We start from the raw sequence: 8,926 nt of genomic DNA on the forward strand, positions 1-8,926 counted from the left end.
AAAAAAAAAAGGAATGCTACATAAACACTAAGCATAAATTAGCTTATGATCTTGTGGTTAGCAGCCATCAAAACCTTAACTCTTTTATATTATAAAAAGTTTGCAAAGGGAAAGAAACTCCAACTGTCACTCCAACCAAGGTCTTGAGAGTTGTTCAAAATCAAGGAAAAACCCTTTACCTAGGGGATGAGGATTAAGAGTACGCTGATCACGATGAGCACTGAGTAATGTATAGAATTGCTGTGCCACTGTAGTGTATACCTGAAACCAATATTACACTGTATGTTAGCTACACTGGAAATAAAATTAAACATAAAAAAATAAATGACTGAAAACAAAGATAGCAAAAACAGTTTGATTTCTCATAACACAAAGAATCTCCCTTTTATATTTAACGTAATAAAAAAATACAGTTTGGGTGGAGGGGTAGGGATGGGGTGGCTGGGTGATGGACATAGGGAGGGTATGTGCTATGGTGAGCGCTGTGACATGTGTAAGCCTGATGATTCACAGACCTGTACTCCTGGGGCAAATAATACTTTATATGTTAATAAAAATAATTTTAAAAAAAACAAAAAAATGCAATTTGCTTTGCTTTTTCCCTTAAAAAGTGATTATTTGCTTGATTCTGAAACTTACAAATGAGTTACAGAGAAAGTCAAAAGCAAATGCTAAGAGTGAGTGAATTTTCCAAAAAGAATGCCATTTATTAGGTGTTATTGGCTGAGCCTTGAAAAACTTGTTATTTTTCACCCTGGACAATTTATGCCCCAATGCAAAAGCATCACTTACTAACAACCTAACTGAATGTCTGCATTTTAATTCAACATGGCTTGATGTGATCACTCTTAGATGACTGAAGCTATTCCCAGCAGTCTACAGGGTCCTTTTGTTTGCCTGTATCTTTCACCATTTTATTAGCACAGTATTGAGCATGGAACACTCGGGCCCACAGAAGTTGCAGGACTTTAGTTTCAAAGCAGTGCTATCAAAATTATTACAGAGAAGATATTATGCTAAAGGTTTTACACTGAAAGGCAGAACAGCTGCAGCCACTCTACTTGCAAATTAAAATCCTAGCTGTGAATTTCAACAAATTAGATGAATTTAGCTAATTGTCTCTACAGTTCATTACTGAAGAGTCAGAAACTTAATGTATTTCTGGCATTTTCAGACTATAAGGTATCTCTTTAACAGGTACCTGCTGGGGTCCAACTGTATTTTCAGACTCTTTTACTAAGCAGGTCATGGAAAGCCCTGGATGGTCTTTCTTTTCATCATGGGGCTTTTTGTCCAGCTACATTATGAAAAGCAAAATTAACCCAGATCACTAATCCAATCCTTTCCTTTTTTACCCCCCTTAGGATTATGCAATACATCCTCTACCACCATTCCCAGCCTCACCACTAAGTCATCATCTGAATTATTCACATGATCATCTCATTTGTTCAATTCATTTAGGCTTTTAAGACTGAAGGATGGGAAAATTCTGTGAGTTTCAGATTAAGCCTCATAGGACTTATCATCTCAGAAAAAGCAAGGGGGACAAGAGATGAAATCAATAACCATCAGTCAGTGATTGAGTTGGGAAGTTTATCTCAAGGGAGAGAAAATTCGGGCTCTTGGAGGTTTCTCACCCACGGAACAGGAGTACGGGTTTTTAGTGGCAAATCAGGGAAATAACCTTGGACTCTGTGGGAGGACAGGCAGGGGCATAGATGGGAGGGATATGGCCCCACCACATACTGTTTCCCCACCTCCCCAGTTCCCAGCAACAAGACGGAGCCCAAACCATCCATTGCTACCTATTCACAACATACTAACACTCTTCCATTTACATCCCTCAAGAGATTTTCTTTTCCCCTTATCAGCTGCCTGGGATATTCATTTTAACCGGATTCACTGAATTTTAAATAGGGGGACCTATCACTCCTTAAGACTTGTTTGGAGCTTCTCATCCCAGATAAGAATTTATTCCCTGTTCAACTTTGGATTTAGCAAGAAAAAAAAGCACACATTTCAGGAAGATTACCTGATTCTTTATGTTCACAACTCACTAACACATACTAGGTAGAAAAATGAATTTTTCCCCAGCCAAATAACTGCTTTTCATTAATTGGGTCAACCAACTCTGGAGAGCTTAGCTAAATTGAAAACTATATATAAATATATTGTAAGGTGGAAGTTCTGAGATCTAATTTAATAACACTTAAATATCTTTTTTTTTTTTTTAAGTCATCTGTATACCCAACATGAGCTTGAACTCACAACCTCGAGATCAAGAGCCGCATGCTCTACTGGTGCCCCTCAAATACCTCTTTGAATGAGCAGAACTGAATAGTTCAGAGGTTACTCTAACTCTTAGAATGCATTCTTCTCTGACCTTGGCAAGGAGTGCTTTCTCTGGGTGATGTCCAAAATTAACAACTCATGAATTATACTGTACTCAACCACACATCAGCAAGACAGCCAGCTGTAAACACCAGAGTGCTGCACACAGCACATTAGCCCTCAAACCAGCCCTGCGGCCTCCATGGTGGCCTCCCCCTGGTATACAGATAACCTGACTCAGTTTTCATTCTATGATCTGACTCACTGTTACCTGTTTATTGTCCCATATGGGAACTGCAGAACACAGCAGCTTATCTCCATCCCAAAGGCAGATGGGGCTAGCTCCCATATTAGGAGTCCCATGGCCTGAGCTTTTGTATGTAAACGGCAATGGATGGTCTGGCTTCTTTAGAGAACCTGGGATAGAAGGGTTCAGTGCATTTTTCCCCCAGAGGTTTCTAAGGTCACTCTGTCTATTTTATAGACTCCCCCAAAGATGGATATTGTTACAAACTAATTGCTTCTCCACAGTTTGAGGAATCATGAAATATGTCACATCATTCCCCACCATTTCTGAGCCCTGGACTAGTTCCAAATATAAAAGCCATCTTTCTCAGTGACTGTCGTTCTCCGCTAGTGGTGAAGGACAAAGGACAGAGAGCCACACTGACCGTACAAAAAAATAAACCACGCCTACCATACTATTGGTACTTTTCCTTTTCCAAAGCAGGCACGTCCCATGGAAGTTAAGTGACCAATCTATCTCATGCTTTGTCCTTTATTCTTAACAATCCTACTGATTGGCATTGGTTAATACTCTGTTTTTGAATGTTACCTTTTTAAAAAAGTACATTGGATATAAAAATAGGGGTGTCTCGCATACTCCCATCACATTTAAAGGAAGTCTAATAAGCAAAAACTTGACAAATTAGTTCGGAATTTATTATTCAATATTAAAAAGGGTTTCTTCACTTTTTAAGAGAGTCTCTACATAAGATATTTATTCAGCTCAACTAATGTTATTGTGTAAAGGTCGCTGTGTAAAAAATTTCTACACAGCGCTTAAGGAAGAATGTCTATTATTTATGTTGTGATATAACTGGAACGACATTTCTCTGAATTGAATGGCTCAACTGAACAGCAGTCCAAACAGAATAAAGCAGAAGTAAATGATTTCCTCATTTCTGAATTCTGTGCTCTTAGGTTGAATGTGACTTTCCCAGTATCAGGGAAGGACACTGATAAACATTAAGGAGTTAATGGATTGACAGGCCATGCAAGGGAGGCCAATGAATAGCGACTTAATGGAGGAAAAAGAAAAAAAAAATCTGTTTTTACATGTCTCTGAGAAGTGCTCTGGAATCTTGAATACAAGCCTGGGTATACTGATGCCAGAACAATATAGATTAACTCAAGGGAGTTAAAAGAATAGGAACATACATGATTAGAAAGTGGGAGAGTGATTTATGGGCAAAGACCCACAGAACTAAATACTGTCCATATAGGTTACTAGAGCAGGAAGCCAAGTTTGGAAGTGACAGCTCAGTAATTGAAGAACACAGGAGGGAGAAGGGTATTGTAAGGGGGTAGAAAAAAAGGTTAAGTAGGGGCAGTGGAATGGAATAAAATGCCCTTGTTTGTATATTTAAAAGACCCTTAGAGACAACCTTCTGAATTCCAAATTAGCTGAGTCATCCCAGTGGTTCCCTAAATTTGAAAGGATCAAAATGCCTAACCATAAACCCCCTGAAATGATTATGTTTGCCGCTCAGAGAGGAAAAAGTAAAGAATAAAAATTCTGGTTAGATGTCGAAAATCTTTCCACTTTCAGATGGTGAGAAATATTAGATCAGGAAGGAGGTCCCTGAGGGAATTGACAGAAATCACTGTGAAGCTCTTTGAAATCAGACTACCCAAAGCAAGAGACAATGCAGCAGGGGGAGAGGGCCGGTGTTAACACAGAGATGAGAACACTCATCTCTCCCCTCTCCAGACTGCTAGCCCTCCGTGTCACTGAGGGTGACACCCAGATCTCTCATTTTCTTCCTTCTCACTGGGCAGCCACTTGCCAGTTAGGTTTCATTTGGTGTTTTTTGGTCAGTTCTGTCCTTCTGGTTTCCCTTTTACACGCCACCCTTTACCTCTCAAGGTGATGACTCCTAGAAATCTCTGTCCCTGGCACCTCCCCTTCCCATTTTTCATACTGATATCAGATTTATTCTCCTAATGTACAATTTTGATAATGTAACTTCTTTGTTCAAAAAAACCTTTTTCTTAATAGAACTATTCCAGCGAATAAATCATAAAGGTATGATAGAGTATCACCACTTTGCAATCCTTAATGAAATAATGTATCTAACATTGCTCATTAACCTAAAATCATTAGATAAAGAGCTAAAAGGAAGCTTAATAATGAAAGTTTCAGGCTGACATCTGAACCCACTGATGGGTTTGAGCATGACAAAAAAGAAAGAAGTACATCCTGACGGAAGAGTATAATTTAACTTATGCAGAGTCCTTGCCAATAAATCAAAACTAAATCTAACCAAATATCTAGATATAATTACTAGTTTATAGAAAATATAGGGGACAGAGAACAGTATTAAACAAAGCTATGGTGGTGCAATCAGCAAAATATAGAATAAGGAAAAATCTAAGCAATCAGTGACCCAGTTTCTTCAACAAATGAAAGGCAAAGGAAAAAAAAAAGAAGAAATAAAAGATGAATCCATAGATCCAACAAGACTGGAGATCTATCAACCAAAGGTAATGTGTAGATCTATTCTAAATTCTAATCCAAACAAATTATATGTAAGATATAATGATAGGCTCATTAGTGACATTTAAAATCTGCTAGATATTTAATGATACAATACCTGTAAATTATAAGGACAGAGGTGGGATTCAGGGGAAAGTAGATGCAGATTTAGGTGAAAGAATATTGACATGAAAATTGCTAAAGCTCAAATGGTATGTGGATTTCATTATACTATCTTTTCCATATATGTTTTGAAATAGTCCGCAATAAAAAAAACTTTTTTTAAAAGTCAACCGACAAAGTTGGTACACAATTTTCGTTGTACCAAGATAACAAAGGGGATTCACAGGCAGAATCAAATAAAATTCATTGCAGGAGAAGGGAGCTGTTTAAGCATGGAAATTGGATCTTTGTTTTTCTTTTTTGCTCCTTCCATGTAACAAGAGTTTTAAGCTTGTTGGCTCTTTAGGTTTTCTCTTCATTTTCTATTAATTTTCTGGTTGTAGTTTTTGCTCCACCATATGCAGCTCCTAAGTTATTCAATATTCGGTGGCAGCAATGATTGGGAGTATGGTTTGATTGTCTGGCCTTTTGATAATCTCTGTTGGATGGATGACATAGGTCTTCTTGCTGTTAGACAAGAAACAACATAGATTCCAATCAGTTAGTCAACTGTTTGACTGTGAGTTCAAATCAATTAAGAACTTTGTGGCTACTGCGAATGAGAAAAACTCTGGACAGTGAATTTTTGTGTTTATGTGTTGACTTTGATCTATACCTTGAAATGGTAAGTTCTCTCTAAGCATGTAGTTCTGTAATTCAAGAAGACTGTTAATTCTTGTTGAGTATGAAATGTTTTCTTACCTCCACAGGGTGTAATAAGTTAGATTATAATGTATCTTGAATTAAAGAAGCTCTGTTCATACTTACTCATTGAGATAGTATTTTCAAAATACTCAGAAAATAAGGAAGTTGATCTTATAAATTTAAAATATGTGGGACTGTTAAGAAAAAATTCTTGCAGAAACCACCAGCTCAAAAATATTTTTATATAAGAATACAAGTTCACACAATTAAGATGAATCCTTGATCTCATAATTCAGGTTTAAGAAAGAAAAAAATTCAGCTATAAATCTGGGCTTTTCCCAAATTTTATCAGCATAAAATACAAGAGAATTTTTTTTTGTAAAATTAAAGTTCGTTTTCTCATAAACTAACTAGTTAAGCTTAATGTTCTAAGTATTTTATATTGAATTATTTATCAAAAAGCTAATACTATATAAAGTATAGTATATAGTATATAGTATATAAAAATACTATGAAGACTATGAAAATGTTCCTTTGTGTTCAATTAATTTGAGTCTTTATTCTGAAACTTTTCTTTTTATCATCAGTAACTATATTTATAATGTATCATCTTGAACATAATATCTAAGATCCTTAGATAACATAAAGCTTTAGAGTAAAATTAAACCAATGAATAATCACTGGACACCCAGATAATTTTAAGTGTGACTAAATTTTAAAGCATAGATATTAAACATAACTGTAGTGTATATACTTTGCCTCTCTGTTTACATCCTGGAGAATACCTGTATCTTTGGGTCACATTAATAAATATGTTTAGTTTTTCCACTGTAGGAAATATGTAGGGAAGTGATTAGCTGTGAAATGTGTATTATGTGTATTCATGAATTTTGCTAGTTTGCAAAAATGATTATATATGACAGATAGATCTTAGTTATTCACTTTCTAATTTTCTCTGTGAAATAGAAGTTAGTTACTTTGATACTATACTGAGAACAATGGTAACAAAGAAGTATGCATATGTAGGCAAAGTAATGAACTGTGTTTTTGTTTATCAAGATAAAATGAGTTTTTTTTTTTTCCTTAAAGTGTCTGGTTGTTCCAAAATTCAAAACCTGAAGAGGATAGTAAAAGATAAAAACTACATGGATGCAGAAAGGTATAGAAAGTTTGTAGAAAAGATACTTTCATTTCCCTTGGTTTATAATGTCACTTTGAAAAGAAGCAATAGGGACGCCTGGGTGGCTCAGTTGGTTAAGCAGCTGCCTTCGGCTCAGGTCATGATCCCAGTGTCCTGGGATCGAGTCCCACATCGGGCTCCTTGCTTGGCAGGGAGCCTGCTTCTCCCTCTGCCTCTGCCTGCCTCTCTGTCTGCCTATGCTCGCTCGCTCTCTCTCCCTCTATCCCTGACAAATAAATAAATAAATAAAATCTTTAAAAAAAAATAAAAAAAAAAAAAAAGAAAAGAAGCAATAAAATACCCTGAACATTTTTATGAAAGTTGAAAACTGGGTGGATATTAATGGGTTTATCCATAAGCAAAATTTTCTGTGCATTCTTTACTGCCAATATTATACTTATGAAAAACTAGAATTTGACCTTCTATCTGTTAAAATAATAACTTTGTTTTAGAGCTCTTAACCAGAAGTTATTCTTTACTTTTTTGTGTGATCTGTCCAGAATAGACTCCATAACTTACCATGTAGTCTCCTTTGAACATATTTAGATAAAAATTATTATAAGATGGGCTTTATCTAAGTTTTCTGCTCTTGTGTAGTTTTCATATTTATGTATCTTTGAATACTGACCCAGTATCACCAAATATTCATTAAATAAAAAAGAATAAATAAAAACTAGAAAAACAATGAATTAGGAAATAAAAGGAGAAAAAGCAATAGAAGTAGGAGGAGGAGTCATTTTTTTCTCTCTCCCATTTAGACAGGAAGCTATAATTAGTAGCTTTGGAAAGACATATGATAAAGAAAAATAATTATTTCCTATGAAGAGAACCAACTTGTGTTTTGAAAGAGTTCAAAAGCAGTAATAGGCAGGACACCTGGGTGGCTCAGTGGATTAAATGTCTGCCTTCAGTTTAGGTCATGATCCCAGGACGCTGGGATCAAGTCCCAGATTAGGCTCCTTGCTCAGAAGGGTACATGCTTCTCCCTCTGGCTGCAGCTCTCCCTGCTTGTGTTCTTTCTCTCTTTCTGACAAATAAATAAAAGCTTAAAGAAAACAGTAATGGGCATTGATATTATATAGTCCTTTACTTTTTACCCAGTATGTACAGTAAAGCATCTTTTCCAAACATTTATCCACGCCTAAATACTTTATGGACAGTTAAGAGAAAGGACTGCATACATAGTTACCGCACATGTACTATCATCAACATTGTATAGCATTAACATAATACCCACAACTTTTGCATCATAGTCTGTGCCACAAGTTTCCTGATGCAAGTTTCTTTATGGAAAAATAAAGAAATGAAAAAGAACACGGTATTTTCATGGTAATTAAATCAAACTGATACCAAGTCTCTAAAAGAGTCCATCAAACTAGTTGGATGGAATATCGTAGGTCAGTGTCATGGCCACTATTAAAAACATTTCTTTGGAAAAATACAAGTTTTTTCACAGTAATGTATTACATATTTGACCTATGAGGCTCATGTAATTACATGTAAAGATCAAACCAGGGTGTTTTGAGACTTTGAAGACTCTTTTCAACTACTCAATTTTATCGAAAAGAAAAATGAGGGACAAAGAAATTAGGTGATTTATCTAAGGCTACATAGCTAGTTTTTAATAAACTCCAGTGCACTGTTCATTTTATCCAATCAAACATGGAAGTGGGAGCTATGTCAGTTTTTGGAGACTTAGACCAACTATTTTATTTTTTCTTTTTAGAAATTAAAAAGACATCATAGACAAAATGACATGAATAGCAATCACCTCTCATACTACAGAATTAGCAATACTTTTTTCATATTTACTTCTACGCCACTTATCTTTAATACAATTAAACCTTACT

Source organism: Mustela nivalis, assembly GCF_964662115.1.
Source record: "Mustela nivalis genome assembly, chromosome: 20".
Classification (NCBI taxonomy): Eukaryota; Metazoa; Chordata; class Mammalia; order Carnivora; family Mustelidae; genus Mustela; species Mustela nivalis.